The sequence below is a fragment of the Mus caroli genome, unplaced genomic scaffold (genome assembly GCF_978045245.1).
Source record: "Mus caroli unplaced genomic scaffold, Mus_caroli_1 scaffold_6, whole genome shotgun sequence".
Classification (NCBI taxonomy): domain Eukaryota; kingdom Metazoa; phylum Chordata; class Mammalia; order Rodentia; family Muridae; genus Mus; species Mus caroli.
Genome location: NW_028227261.1, coordinates 48,988,047 through 49,003,368, shown reverse-complemented (window position 1 = coordinate 49,003,368; position 15,322 = coordinate 48,988,047).

Sequence of the window (15,322 nt, the reverse complement as noted above, 5' to 3'; positions counted from 1 at the left end):
GTAGGAAGCAAACTAAACATGTTTAGGCCAGCCCTTCCTGGGAACTTCAAGAAGAGGTGCGTCCTGTGTCCACTGTCCTGGAGGCCACAATGACCAAGTGGACAGTGTTTCTTGCTACAGAGTTTATGAATAAGATCTGCAAAAGACTAGGTCACCTTGGGAGGCCTTCTGAGCAGGTCTCCTTGTCAGCCCAACCTGGAGGGCAGAGGAGTCAGCCCTTACCTCACCGGGAGCAGCCAGCCTAATGCCAAAGTGCTGACAGGCCCTAGGATAGATGAGAAGGAGCCTTGTTCTGCTAACGAGAGCTGAAGTCACTGTTCTGAACTCCTGACACACATGCCCCAGCCCTTGGGGACCACACATTGTCCAAGAGACCTATGGAAAGACATTCACCTGCCAAGCTTAAGAAGGGCACATTCTCGGGAGACTCCCGGACTGTGGACTTCCGAGGGTGACCATGCCTCATAGACACCATTGTCTCCTGCCCTGAGGTCAGGTGGCAATTAGGGACTGTGAAACATCTAAGGGGAGGAGTGCACACTGAGTTTGTGAAGCTCTGACAAAAAACAAAGTTCAAGCACCATTTCTGCTTGCTCTTCTTCCCCCTCTGAAGCTCTGAGAGGATGGATGACCTGCTGAAGGTCACACAGCTGTCTACAGGGCTGTGCCAGCTGCCGCTGGTGGTTGACTGCCAGCAAGATTACTGAATGAGAACCTTGATTTGGTCTTGGAATCCTCGCCTGTGCCTCTCTGACAGGGGAGGCAAGGTAGTTGCAAGACGCTAGAGTACAAAACAGCATAGCCCAGTCTTAGCACCAGTCTGGTGGCTCGTGATGACTGTCACCCTTCTGTTTGCTCAGGAACATGCCAAGAATCCCGAGTGCATGCTGAAGGGATGAGAATGAAAATTCCAGACGGGTTAGGGATGTAGCTCAGTGGCAGTGCATTTATCCACCCAGTCCTCATGAGTGAAATCCTGCATCTCATCTCTGCATCCAAAATCAAAATATAAAACACCAAGCCCACAAATAGAAAATAAGTGGGCACCCCCTTGTGGTGAGATCTGCTATCAGGGAAAGCACAAGGCTTCAGTGGTGACCGCATAAGCTATGTTCCAGGGCCAGGGCACAGACTGCCAAGCCAATCTCAGCCACCCGTCCTGCAGCCCAGGGCCCTCACGGATGGCCATCAGTGGCCCAGGGTGACACCATCTGAGATGATCAGGCACAATAGTCCAGTGGACCATTTGGTGGCCCCTGCTACTGCCTGCCTCTCAGGTCCCAGAACAGCACGCCCAGTCAGAATGGCCGGGAGTAGATGTTAGTCACAAAATCTGTGAGAGAAAAACCACAATTATGAGCCAAACTCAAAGCAAGCTTTAATTAAATACTGGCCAGAAAGATGGATTCTGGTCAGGTCCACCCATGGATTCCCAGGGAATAGTCACGAGTCACATTTTGCAGAAGCTTAAAAAGGCAAAAATTCACTGCAATTCCCACTAGTTCGGACCAAGGGCAAATATACACCCTGGTATATCTCCTCCCTACATACCCTCTGCCTACACGTGCTCAAGAACATCTGGGAGAATCGGTTCAAACAAACTTGTTTAGGGGAGTGACAGCATGTGGCTACTGCCCAAGAACTACAGCTTCCAGCATTCTCTGTCACTTCTGAAGAACCTAAGTCTGTGACTGCCCTCGCATCACTTAGGCCTGAGTAGCTCAGACAGGATTCACTGCTGCAGAGCATGCTGGGAATGCTGCTCTCTGTCCTGCTCTGATTCTCCTTGAGCATCTCTAGGAAAGGTCAGGCCCATGGGAGTAAAGACCAACTAGTTTTACCACTTACACCCTGGCAAAACATCACTACTTGATCTTCTCCAGGTGTCCCTGATCTACTGGCTGAAATTCTTGCTAATAATAATGTATGCCTTTGGGTTCCACTGCCTTGGCCCAGGACCCATAAGGTTGAATGAACTTCTACCTTCCTGAGGTCCCTGTCTGGGGGTCAGAATGCTTCAGCTGCCTGACCCCTTCCTTACCCAGGGAACACCCACGTCACCAGACCTCAGTCTGGTGCTTCTCACGCAGACACACAGCACAACCACCCCCTAATTCAACCTGCCCAACCTGGTCAGGCACCTGACTCCAGCTCCCTGCCCACCCATCCTCCACTTCCCACTCCACCCCACCCCCGAAGTGACTTCAGACTCAGCCCACCCTCCTTCTGTGTCATCTTCCTAGCCACTGCTAACACTCAGGGTCCCTCCGTATGTCCTACTGTCTAACCCTGGTCCCGGGCGCAGTTGACTTTTCAAACTAGAGATAAGCATGCAGATGGAATGGATGAAAGCGGGGATAGGAGCCAGATGCCAACTGCAGGGCTGGACAGGCAGGGCCAGAGGCAGCTAAGGAAGTGTGTGCGTGTGTGCGTGCGTGTGTCCTCTGTGGCACTCTACTCAGGCTGCTGCAACTGCACTTCCTAGCTTATCAGGAGAGCGCGGAGTCTAACTGGAATTCTCTGGTCAGCTTCCGCCCTCTGGCGGGCAGGGAGAGCAACCCAGCGCCTCACTTCCACTTGTTGTCTGTGCTGCCACCTGGTGGCCTCTCGGTGACAGCTTTTACTTTTCATCCCCGGGCTCGAGGGTTTGAAAATTTTGGAGTCAAAGCAACCTTAGTGGACCGAATCCTAGTAATCTTCCCATTGTACTTAGAAAACATATATCCAAGACATAAACAGCAAGGGCCACTGGTATACATCCACTAAGCTTCAGTCGCCATCAGAGCATCACTTCCAGTGGCCTATGACTCCCTCCTGGGGGCAGGTATACGATTTAGGCTATAGTTTGGAAACACTGCTTAACAACTCCGTCCCATTCTTGCCCGTACAAGGCAGCCAATTAAGTAAGTTCGCACGGCATCTGCTTTGCGCTCCAGCACTGCGCTGACAGCATCCATACTGTATGAAACAGAACCGGCCCTCACTCTCACACAGCATACAGGTTCTGGCCTGAGACAGACCTTATCAAACAGTCCTGAACACTGAGTGTGGTGGTGCTCGCCAACAATCACCACACTTGGGAGTACATCTGACAGCAATGAGGAACCAGGAAGGTGCAGCAGGCACCAGTTTGACACCGGAGCCTTTGTTTCAACAGAATTCCCAGTGCTACCTGGAGAATGAGTCAGAGTAGGTACAAGTGACTTCAAGGTTACTATGGGACCCAGGAAGTTGACAAGGGAAGGTGTCGGAAAGAAGTCATTCACATCACATCAAGTAAACTCAGGAGTCAATACACATAGGGAAAGCAAGAAGACATGATGGTGGCATGTCTTAGATGTCCATCTTATCCAGGTCATGGGCAGTGGTCACTTCCTGAAATGACGTCTTATGTTTGGTGGGTATTGGGGTCTAGCCCAAACCTCTGTGAACCTCCATTTGATAAACTGTCACAAAGGGAGACTGGCAGGCTCTGCTGGGCAGGTTTGGCACCTGGGCTCCATTCCCACAATCACAGAGGGTAGCAGGAAGGGGGCTTATTGAGATAGGTCTTGTGGAATCAGGCTGTTTCCTGTGGCCGAAGGCATTCACAGCCTAGGGACATTTCACACTGGGACACCTGAGAAAGAGTGCAGAGGTCAGGTCTGTAGCAGCAAGACACAAGGCCTCAGGGCTCAATTCTGCTAGAACTAATAGAACCAGGAAACTGCCTCTATATCTGTTCTCCATAGAAGAGATGAACAGACAGATACTTTAATCTGGGCCTCTGAGAAACAGGAAGGCAACCCAGTCGGCCTTCTTTGACTTCTGGTCCACAAGCCTGGGAATTAACAAATTTATCCGACTTTAACCTCTTAGAAATGTCTAGAAAGGTAGATTGTGAACAGGGCATTCAGGCGGAGTGCTTTGGAGAGAGGAAGTAACTGCTGTGTTCTTTGCTTCAAGAGCTTCAAGGCAGGAAAACACAGCAGGCCCCTATGATGGCTATTTTGATTTTCTTGATGTCAGTTCTGGAAGTTGACCTTGATCCAAAAATACTTCAGGGAAAATACTCTAGGAATTGTCAGCATCTTAAAAATGTTCACTGAAGTATGTTGTTATGATTTTCTCATTTATCACTTGTTATTGTTTTTAGTCTCTCACTGTGCCTGTTTCTTAAATTAAGCTTTATCATAGGTATATATTTGGAACAAAGAGCAATATATATATATATATATATATATATATATATATATATATATATACATACATATATAACACACATACATGTATATGTTAGCATTTTCTCTAGAAATGGTTCACATATAAAAGGACCCTTCTTATTTCTTCTTCTTCTTCTTCTTCTTCTTCTTCTTCTTCTTCTTCTTCTTCTTCTTCTTCTTCTTCTTCTTCTTCTTCTTCTTCTTCTTCTCCGTCTCCTTCTCCTTCTCCTTCTTCTTCTTCTTTCTCCTCCTCCTACTCTTCTTGATCTCCCTCTCTCCCTCCTTCTCCCTGTTCCTGCCAGCCTCTTCTCTTTTCTCTCTCTCCTCTCTTTTTGTCCTTCTCTATCCCCTTTCTTTCTGTGCCTCTACTCCCTTTGCCCTTCCCCAGACCCTCCTTCCCATGTCCCAAATAAACTTCATTTTATACTAGACCTGTCCTATGGCTGATACGGGGTGGGAGAGGGTGCCTCAGCTTGGGCCTGTTAAGGCACCCCCTCTAGTCACATCATGCCATCACATTACAAAACATATCACACACACACACACACACACACACACAGCACAGCACTCTCAGACTTCATTACCCACTTGGGTTCCTAGACTATATCTGCATGGACCATGGGGACCCTATATTTCAATGGTTCTCAACTTTCCTAATGCAGATTCTCATGTCATGGTCACCCCCAACCATAAAATTATTTTCGTTTCTCCTTCATAATTGTAATTTTGTAACTGATGCACAGAATATCTGATATGGGACCCCCGTAGGGGTCTCTACCCACAGGTTGAGAACCACTGCTAAAGAGGCTCCCAGGATGTTCCTAGGATCTGCTGGGTCACTAACGCCAGTGACTCAAGGCTTCAGTCAAGGGGATGGCTCTAGCTGAGAGTCTATGGGGTTGTCTGCACAAAAACACAACATTTACCTCAAAGGAGATGGGAAATCATTTATTATAGAACCAACCATGAGTGACAAAAGCCAGAGAACATAGATTTAAGCCACTCCAAATTCCATGATCCAAGATGGTGACAGTCTGATGACCTTTTTATAGTGACAAAGAAAGTCATAAGTCGGGCGGGCGCTTTTTAAATACATTGCAACAGTCCCCAATTCCTGACATCCCGATTTACATGGCTTCAGTTTCCTGAAATTGACCTTGGTCCAAAACTACTGCAAAGAAAATTCCAGAAACAAACAGTAAGTTTTAAATAAGTTTCTTTACAGTATGTTATTAACACAGAATGTATGGTGCCATCTTGAAATGAGGGAGATCATTTATTCTGGGGATATTCTGAGTGACCATGGCTTAGGTTATTCCAAATTCCATGTTCTAATGTGGAAGCAGTTTCATGAAGTTTTTGTAATTTTACAGTTCTGGGGGAGTTGTAAATCAAGGCAAGTTTAACATACACTGGTTCACCTGGAAGACAGATCCAAGAGTATCCCTCGAGTTCAGGGCTAGCCTGGTTCTCAGAATGAGTTCCAGGACAGCCACAACTACACAGAGAAACTCTGTCTTGTGAAACCATAGGTAAACAAATTAGTTAATTAAATCCAATACATCAGTGGCTACATCAGAGTTAGTCACAGTAGAGAGGGAAAGCTTCACCAGAGGCCCAAGGTGCCAGCTGATGATATTCTCAGCTTTCGGACTGGCAGAAGCAGCTAGTGGTCTCTTAGTAGATTTCAAAAGGTTTTGGTCTATTAGTCACAGGATGCTGTTTCTAACACAGAGATGGGTAAGAAATGGCTGTTCTGAGGGCCAGAACTAGCCAGAACTAACCAGTGGACCTACAGCACTCCAACCTCCCCAGGACTCCAGCTCTAACCGGTTAATCCGCCCCAGCAAGCACAGCCTCTCTTCGGGAGTTTTCATTCACATTGATTCGATTTTTCTATTTTATTATTTGTTATTGTTTTTCATCTCTCCACCTTTCTTTTTCTTTTTTTTTTCCCCCCTTTGGTTTTTCGAGACAGGGTTTCTCTGTGTAGCTCTGGCTGTCCTGGAACTCACTTTGTAGACCAGGCTAGCCTCGAACTCAGAAATCCGCCTGCCTCTGCCTCCCAAGTGCTGGGATTAAAGGCATGCGCCACCACGCCCGGCTTTCATTTTTTAAAATTAAGTGAACATAGAGTAATTGTCCCTGATATATTATTTTGATGTGATGTAACACAAGATTGTCTGTAAAACCTTAAGATATCTATGTAAATTTTTTCTTGGATTTTGTTCTTGTTAGTTTTATTTTGGTTTTGGTTTTAGTTTTTTTAGTCAGGGTGTCTTAGTCAGGGTTTCTATTCCTGCACAAACATCATGACCAAGAAGCAAGTTGGGGAGGAAAGGGTTTATTCAGCTTACACTTTCCACACTGCTGTTCATCACCAAAGGAAGTCAGGACTGGAACTCAAGCAGGTCAGGAAGCAGGAGCTGATTCAGAGGCCATGGAGGGATGTTCTTTTCTGGCTTGCTTCCCCTGGCTTGCTCAGCTTGCTCTCTTATAGAACCCAAGACTACCAGCCCAGGGATAGCACCACCCACAAGGGGCCTTTCCCCCTTGATTACTAATTGAGAAAATGCCTTACAGCTGGATCTCATGGAGGCATTTCCTCAAGGGAGGCTCCTTTCTCTGTGATAACTCCAGCTTGTGTCAGGTTGACACATAAAACCAGCCAGTACACAGGGTCACTCTCTACATAGCCTTGATTGTCCTGGAATTCACTCTGTAGACCAGGCTGGCCTCAAACTCAGAGAGAGCACCTTGCCTTTGCCTCCCAAATACTGAAATTAAGACCACACACCACTACCCCAGGTCTTTGTAAGCCTTGAAACAGAATTTTTAATTTTTTTTGAGAGACAATAGTGATAAAAAATTCTTAAAATTCTTATTTTTGGGGCTGGTGAGATGGTTCAGTGGGGAAGAGCACCGACTGCTCTTCCAAATGTACTGAGTTCAAATCCCAGCAACCACATGGTGGCTCACAACCACCCATAATGAGATCTGATACCCTCTTCTGGTGCATTTGAAGACAGCTACAGTGAACTTATACTAATAAATAAATTTTTTTTAAAAATCTTATTTTTGTATATACATATACATACATATAGCACATGCATACAGCATATATATACATATATACAACACATGCATGCATGCATATATACATACATACATACATACATACATAGACTCATACATACACTCATGCATACACTTATACATACATTCATACATCCACCACATACCTACAAGCATAGAGATAAATCATCCTCGTAATCTTTGGAAGGGAAAGTTTAGCATCTCAAAGGATGACAGTCATCCGGTCAGAGAATGCACCAGGAGCAGAAGCAATCATCTCTTAAATTTAATTTATATCCCAAACAGTAGAGATCATGTTGTTGGAACAGGATTGAGACAAGGATTAAGAAAAGAGCTTGGCTAGAAATATATAATTACATATATCTTATCCTTTTAAAAGTTTTGTTTTTATTTAAAATTTAAAGCTCATGTTAATCCACACACACACACACACACACACACACACACACACAAAAGCTCTAGGATGTTTGTTCTACCAACATGGTCACATGAGTAAGTCCTCTCCTCCTTTACCAGCATTTGTCCCCTCAGTCACAATGTTGGCTGTGTGGCCGAGCTGACTTAACCCGTTGGCACAGCTGAATTGGGACTTTTCCATTACATCTTTAATTTTACTATGAGCCAAAAGGGAAGCTGGGCCAAGTTAACTTTCATTTGCGTGAGACCTTACAAGTTAATGTTGGACCTAGTAAAGAATACATTAGCACATGTAGAGAGTGATACGCAGGTACACAATGCACACAGATCCTGAAAGGCCGAGATATTAAATGCTCCTGTTCATTGGTATGACACTTCCTGCAATCCTCACCATGGAAAGAGAACTTAACATAGGATCTTTAGTACTTTACATGTAGTCCAGCCTTAATAGAAACTTTACATTTAAGAGTTTTATATTAAGACTATTTTGAGGGCCCAGAAAGGTGGCTCCATGGTCAAGAAAAATGTTGGCTACTTTTCCCTGTAGGGCCTAGACAATTGTAAAGTTTAAAAAAATATATGAATTTGCTTATATATGTATGCATATACACATATATGTATATATGTATGTGTGTGAGTGTGTGCATATGTATGTGCTTGTGAGTGTGAGTGTGTGTGAGTGTATATGAGTGTATGTGTGTGCACATGTGCATGTGTGTGATTGTGTGTGAATGTGTGTCACGAGCTGCTGTTCTTTTTAAGCTCTCACAAACACAGAACACAGTTTAAATTAATCTTTTTAGACCTTAAACTCTCCACCAGAGCAGGCAGCTGTCTGGCAGGGCTGCGGCTTTACAGAAAGCAGAGGAAACAGGCAGGAAAGCAAAAATGCAGTTAAGGGACAGTTAAGAGACAGTGGTTGCACTTACTCCTCATGGGCCTCCTTGGATCTAGAATGCCCTGCTTTGGGGAGGCAGCTCTCCACTGCCTCTTGGCCACTCTCTCCCACATCTGTTTCTATCTGTCAGCTTGGCTAGAGCTATTCCGTGGGGATAGAGTGAACAGAGTCACCTTGTTGCTTAAGCTATAGTCAGTCACTACTAAGCGACCATAGGGTTGGCTGTAGTCCCACCCTCACCTTCAGCTCTGCAGCTGGCCAAAATCCTTGGCAGTGGCAGGAACAGTTCCTGGCTCCAAGATGACCTCGAGAAAACATTGGTATTTCTGACCACAGCCCAACCCATCCACCCTACCCCTTCTCCACCAGCAGCATTCCTCCCCATCCTGCCCAGAGCTCTCCAGGCCCCTCTGTAATTCATCCTCTGTCTCAGGCTGAGTCTCAAAACATAGTCTCTTCCTGGGATCCCTGCAGAAGCCCCAGACTGATGGTCACAGTATGGCTCCTCACACTCATGCATTATAAGTCCCCATTGAGGGCAGGGACAACACCTTACTCAGTTTTACACACCAATGCCCAGCACAGTCCCAGGCTCACAGGAGGTATTTAGAGACGTAAATGGGAGGAACAGGAAGCAGGGAGAGAGGATGGAAAGAGATGGAAATGGAAGAAGGGAAGAAGTTTCCAGTACAAACCTGGCCTTGGAGGCCTTTAAGACCTACTGACTCCCAGGGAGTGCCCAGAGCTCAGGTGACTGCTTATGTATGCACTCATGCTGTGAGCCCCAGGAGTCCTGGACACCACCCCCATGTTGGAGTTCGTCAAAAGACCCTCACTCACAAAGACACAGAGACCGCCATGGCTGCAAATCACATGAGGATTTTTATAGTTCCAACATGTTGGGGACTCCCTCTCAGCACGAAGGCCAGAGGAGAGACCCAGAAGAAAGAACACACTTTTTATACCTTTGTAAGGGGCAGATTTGGACAACAATGTTCTCATTGGTGGAGCAAGTAGCGCTTTCAGGCATCTGAGCTCCAGTCGCTCTCTGTCATGATGTACATCTATTTGTGTGCACATCTATCTTTTCATAATTTTTAAAAAAGTGTTTCCATTTATGCATATGTGTGTGTGCCTGCATATGTGAACCACATACATAAACGAACGTCCCTGTGGAGGCCAGGTGAAGGTGTTGGATTCCCTGGAACTGGAGTGACAGGCGGCTGTGATGAGCCTCATGTGGGTGTGGGAACTGAACCCTGAGCCTCTGCAGAAGCGATGCAAGCTTGGAGCTGCCAAGCCACCTCCCCAGCCCCACCTGCACCCTGTCTTTCTGTGGTATGACCCCACCTGTGATGGTTTGTATATCCTTGGACCAGGGAGTGGCACCATCTGGAGGTGTGGCCTTGTTGAAATAGGTGTGACCTGGTGGAATGGGTGTGTCACTGTGGGTGTGGGCATAAGATCCTCACCCTAGTTGCCTGGAAGTCAGTCTTCCACTAGCAGCCTTTGGATGAAGACGTAGAACTCTCAGCTCTGCCTGTGCCATGCCTGCCTGGATACTGCCATGCTCCCACCTTGATGATAATGGACTGAACCTCTGAACCTGTAAGCCAGCCCCAATTAAAAGTTGTTTTTTGCCGGGCGTGGTGGCGCACGCCTTTAATCCCAGCACTTGGGAGGCAGAGGCAGGCGGATTTCTGAGTTCGAGGCCAGCCTGGTCTACAAAGTGAGTTCCAGGACAGCCAGGGCTATACAGAGAAACCCTGCCTCGAAAAACCAAAAAAAAAAAAAAAAAAGTTGTTTTTTTATAAGACTTGCCTTGGTCATGGTGTGAGTGTAAGCTCCCAACTGAAGGAGGGTTTTGACGCTATGCTCCAAACAGTCTACCCACACCTGGAGCAGTGCTGCCAGGCAATGTGCGCAACTTAGCAAAAGGGTGGATCCCTCCTTCCAGACCCTCCCACTCGTCCCTCAGGCTTCCTCTGTTTTCTCCTAGAGTCATTTTCTGGCTGGGGTTGGTTCTACGCCTTATACCAGTCACTGCTGGGTCATAAGCCTAGCTCAGCCCAGCTTCCCTACAGGGAAGATCTGAGGCAAAGCTTTCTTGTCAGGGAAGGGAGGGGAGTGGCAGTAGACAGGGAAGCAGGGAGCCAATGCAGGGGATAAAGAGGCCCGAGGACTTGGCCACAACTGCCGCTCAGCTAAACCCTGAGGCCCTTACTTCCAATAGGGTGATCTAAGGTGGGGTGATTGACTTCCAGAGGCTGAAGGCTTGGTCTCCAGCTTGGCACTATTGGAAGGTGAAATGTAACGATGCAGTGGCCTCAGTTCACCACAGGGAGAAGTGCTTTCTCCAAGGACTGTGGTACCCAGGGTCCCCTTCTCTTTTGTTCTCAGCCATCAAATGTGCATGTGGCCTCTCTCTGCCACATGTCCCTGCCATGAATGTCACCAAAGATGCATAGCAATGGGGCTAATCCATCATGAACTTTTGCAAACTCCAAAACTATGGACCAAGCTTTACTATCTACAAGTTGACATTCGTCAAGTATTTCTCACAGTAACAGAAAAGCCGGCTGATCAGATGATGTTTGCAAGTAAGGTCTTAGGGGGAGGTGTCAGAGAGGGCCCTGGTGGGACTGGTGTCCTTATGTGGAGGCACCTCTCCTGGGCATTGAGCTCCCCACACTGGGGTTGTGTTTCTTGGCCACATGGGGCAGATGAGCCTCAGAAGGTAGGCTCCTGCACAGTGAACCCTAGCCATGTGGGGCTTCCCAGCCAGTAATGACTGCAGGCACACTGTCAGGGGGAACTGTTACTCTCGCCAAGAAGCAAGGCCAGTGGGCTGAGTGGATGCAGGTGGTGTTTCTCAATCTGTGGGTCTTGACCCCTTGTGTGTGGGTGTGGGTGGCGGGGGGGGGGGGGCCAATGACCTTTACACAGGGATGGCAGATCAGAACCCTACATACCAGATGTTTACATGATGATTCACAACAGTCGCAAAACTACAGTTATAAAGTGGTAACAAAATAATTGTGTGATTGGGGGTCACCACAACTCAAGGAACTCTATTAAAGAGTCGCAGCATTAGGAAGGTTGAGAACCACTGCTGTAGACCAGTGTCTGCCCTGCTGTGATCCATTCCCTCATGCTGACCCAGTCCAGATGCCATAAATGTTGAGTAATGTGGGGGGACACTTATCTCTTTTTTTTTTGTTTTGTTTTGTTTTGTTTTGTTTTGAGACAGGGTTTCTCTGTGTAGCCCTGGCTGTCCTGGCACTCACTTTGTAGACCAGGCTGGCCTCGAACTCAGAAATCCGCCTGCCTCTGCCTCCCGAGTGCTGGGATTAAAGGCGTGCGCCACCACACCCGGCTGACACTTATCTCTTGGAAGCTAAAATCTTGTGTTCCTGCCTAGGTAGAGACTCTGGAATACATTTCCCAGAAGCCTGGGCCTAGTGAAGAAAAAGAAAAAATCCTGGGTATCATTTCTAACTACATCTAAGAACCTCAAGAATGCCCTAGTCCTAAAGACACACCTAGTCCTTCCAAGGGAGAAGCAGTCTGTCAGTCTACCCAGCCCCGAATAGATGACCTTGCATTGATGCTACAACCCCTGGGTTTCCCATGCTTACAGAAGGCCAGAAGACAGCTGCCTCCCTCACCTTCATGAGCAAAGAGAGCTCTTTCCTCATCCATCCCTGGCACAGACAGTGTAGGTGTGGATTTTCTCAAGCTAGTTCTCCTTGTGCCCTTGGGGAGGAGAACTGAAGAGCCAGGGTGGTTCTTTGCCTTCGTTTTTGCTCTCCATTTCCTTTATATATATGGGTGGTTTTGCCTGTCTGTCTGTCTGTGCACACGAGTGCCCATGAAAGCCGGAAGAGGGCATCAGATCCCTAGACCAGAGCTGCTGTAGGAATCAAACCCTGATCTTCTGGAAGAGTAGCCAGTGCTTTTAACTGTGGAGCCATCGACTATCTGACCTTGTGTGTACTGTGAAGATAAGATGGATCACTTTGAGTGTGAGCAGCTACAAGCAACTTTCCTATGCTGCAAGAAACCACACAAACATCACCTGCACTCAACCCTCCCACCTCCCCAGAGCGGACTAGAGGCTCAGAAGGAAGTTGGCACCTCTGCTTGGCTTCTCAAGTCCAGATGCATCCTGAGGCTAACCCATTAGCTATGCCTGCTGGGCTTTGCCTTTGAAAGGGTGACCCAGGAAAGCCTTATTATCAGGGAGTGTTGCAGCCCGGGGCCAGGTCTTCCACTGCATTGCCACAAATGTCCAGGTGGTAGTGCCTGAGCATCTGCCTAGCCCCAGTCAAAGCGCACAGCACAGGAAGCTGAAGCTTCCTGGCTGCCTCAAGACATCCATGAGTCTGGAATCGTCCCTATACCCTGCAAGTGAATTCCTGTCCTGAGGTATGAGGTGGTGGCAGGAGCTGACAAACCAGCAGAATTTAACATACTATTGAATGCTTTTGATTAGACCCCAAACTAACTCCTTTAAACAGCTTCCCCTCCTCCCCCTGCTTTCCTCTCCCCTTCTCTCCACTCCAAGAAGTGAAGATAAACAATCTTGATAACCTTGGGCATTTCCTTGCCTCTGGCCAGCAACGTTGCACCACGAGTCTCCCGTGGTATCTGGCAGTAGATGGCTATTTTCCTGATTCTCAAATCAAACCATTTATGTCCTTGAGATATCAGGATCTCTGCTGACTGAGAGGAACTGAAGGCCACAGGAGACTGAACAAAGTTCAAAAGAGTCCATTACTCAAAGCCAGTCGGGATGTCAAGTCCTCTCTCTACCTCATGCTGTGCACTCCACCCGGGGTGGCTGGCTTGAGAGGGGCAGTGTCGTAGATTTCCTGTTCCTCTACTGTGGTACAGTGGTCCTCAACATCCCTGCTGCTGCAATCCTTTAATACAGTTCCTCATGTTGTGGTGACCTCCCCTCCCCCAACCATAAAAATATTTTTGTTGCTACTTCATAACTGTAAGTTTGGCTACTGCTATGAATCGTGATATAAAATCTGTGTTTTCCAATGGTCTTAGGCGACCCCTGTGAAAGGGCTGTTCGACCTCCAGGTTGAGGACTGCTTGCCTAGTGGGCTTTGACCACCTACTAGTCCATCATCCCTGGAATGCACTCACTTGCAACTCCAGAACCAAGATGTCTGTCCCTTCTCTGAGCCATTTGTGTGCTGTGCTGATGATGCAGATGCTGTGCCTAGCCCTTCAATGCCGGATGAGTGAGTGAGTAAACGGCTCAGTGAGGACTTCTCAAAAGACAAAGAGAAGCAACTAGCCTACTCTGGATTGCACAGCAAGGCCACAGTTGGTAGGGATTTGTGTAGCTTATTGCCGCTGACAAGTGTGGGAAAATGTGGTTGCCAATAGTATTGGACACAGAGCCTTCAAGAGGGATTCATGTCTTTGCCACGTTGACCTGTTCTTGGAAGAATGAGTGAGTTTCCAGAAACATGTGGGTCAGTTCTTTGTCTTTTCCTCTTCAGCCCACACCACCCACAACTCTCGTGTCCTCCCCTCCATGTGATTCCACCAGATTATTATTCCATGAGCCCCTCACCAGGAACAACCATCAGGCCTTGGAATCCCTTGTCTCCGGAATATGAGTTAAATAAACCTCTCTTGTTGTAAATTACCCAGTCTAAGCATTCTGTTACAGTCACAGAAAATGAACTAAAACAGGAGTTGAGTTAGAGTTTGAATCCAAGCCTGCCTGAACCCAGAGTATCATGTGTTAGCACAAGCCTGTCCCTAAAGGACCTAGCGGCTTATGTCACCCTCCATTGATAGGTACAACAGATGTGCATAAAAGGCCCCCAACCACCCTAGATCCCTTCTCTCTCCCTCCCTCCTTCCCTCCCTCCCTCCCTCCCTCTCTCTCTCTCTCCCTCCTTCCCTCCCTCCCTCCCTCCCTCCCTCCCCCTTTCTGTCTGTCTGCCTCTGTCTCCCCCATGTCCTCATTTCCAGACAGCCTTTTGCTCTCCCACCCTACCCTAATAAACTTCTCACACTAGGTACATTGAGTGGGGTAATTTCTCAGCCACACACCTCGGCACAAACCCACCAAAGGTGCCCCTACCCCGTCATGCTTTATCCCAACATCATGCACCATCCATATTTATGCCCTCCCTATAACCACATTCATGATGATCACCATCAACACAATCACCACCCTCACCAAATCACTCTATACTGTCATCACTGTCATCACCCACCCTGTCAACCACTATGACCAGCAACCACCTTAAGAATGGGCCACCATTACCTAGCCATCACCACCTCCTCTACCACCACCAGAACCAGAGCCACTGCCATTTCCCACAGCAGCAGCAGCACTGTGATCATCGACAACTCCCAACACCATAGCTACCATAGCTACCACCATTGATACCATCACCAACACCATCCAGCATAGCTGCGGCTCTGGGTTCTACCTCTCCTCTCGGGCTTTCTGGACTCTGCCAGACACCAGCTTGGAGCGGACAGGGTGAAGTCTAGAATGGGTGGGATCGAAATCTGCTTCTTCCCTCTGGTAAGCATGTGTGTGTGTGTGTGTGTGTGTGTGTGTGTGTGTGTGTGTGTGTAACCACCATTACCTAGCCATCACCACCTCCTCTACCACCACCAGAATCAGAGCCACTGCCATTTCCCACAGCAGCAGCAGCACTGTGAT